An 896-nucleotide genomic window follows, 5' to 3' on the forward strand; every position below is an offset into this window, starting at 1 on the left:
CCGAGGGTTGTCATCAATTCTCCTCGCTGTACCTACAGGGGCAATATCCAATGCACGACAAAATTCTTCCAAATCCATAGTAACAGGAGTACCATAGATCTTGAATGCAACTGTCGGATTATATTGCGTGTTTTGGAACTTGAAGCTCTCGACGAAAATTTTGGTGAGCATGTAGTATTGCTCCCTTTCATCTCCAACGTAGGTGGCTAACCCCGCCCTGCTGACAAGGGTGAAGAAATCATCCAATATCCCTGCATTTGTCAGAAAATCATAACATGGGAAGGATGAAGCATTAGGAGCCCCATTGTCCTCTTCGGGCGCGAAGCTAGGCGCGATGATGTCCTCATTGTACGATCGCCTAATTTGGGTGGCGGTCCTAGAAGGCCTCCCGGTGCTGGTTGTTCCTTTCTTGAACAATTCTCCAAATTTGAACTTCTTCATTTTCGGAGAGCAAATGTGCCAAATTTCAGACAGAAATCTGGGCTGAGCAAAGAGATCGAAAAATCCTGAGCTCTTGAGCAAAAACGCGAGTGAGAGAAAGTTGGTTCGAGTTTTTTCGGGAGAGAGAAGATGCTGGGAGAAAGAGATGAAGAAGTGGGGCAAGGAGGGGCCCACACCACAGGGTGGCGCGCCCCCCTCCTTGGCCGCGCCGGCCTGTGGTGTGGCACCCTGTGGTGCCCCACGGGTCATCCTCTGGTGCTCCCAGGTGCCTCGTCGAAAAATAGGACCAACGGTGTAATTTTCGCGAATTTTTGAAAACTTTGAAAAATGCACATTTCCGGGTATTAAGTTTATTATTACTCGGCCGGGAAATTTTTTGAAATCTCAAATCAACTAAGAAACTTTGCAAATTAAAAATTCTACAGCAACTAAAGCAAGTGGAGGAAGAAAGAGAT

The sequence above is a fragment of the Lolium rigidum genome, chromosome 6, assembly GCF_022539505.1.
Source record: "Lolium rigidum isolate FL_2022 chromosome 6, APGP_CSIRO_Lrig_0.1, whole genome shotgun sequence".
In the NCBI taxonomy this organism is placed as follows: Eukaryota; Viridiplantae; Streptophyta; class Magnoliopsida; order Poales; family Poaceae; genus Lolium; species Lolium rigidum.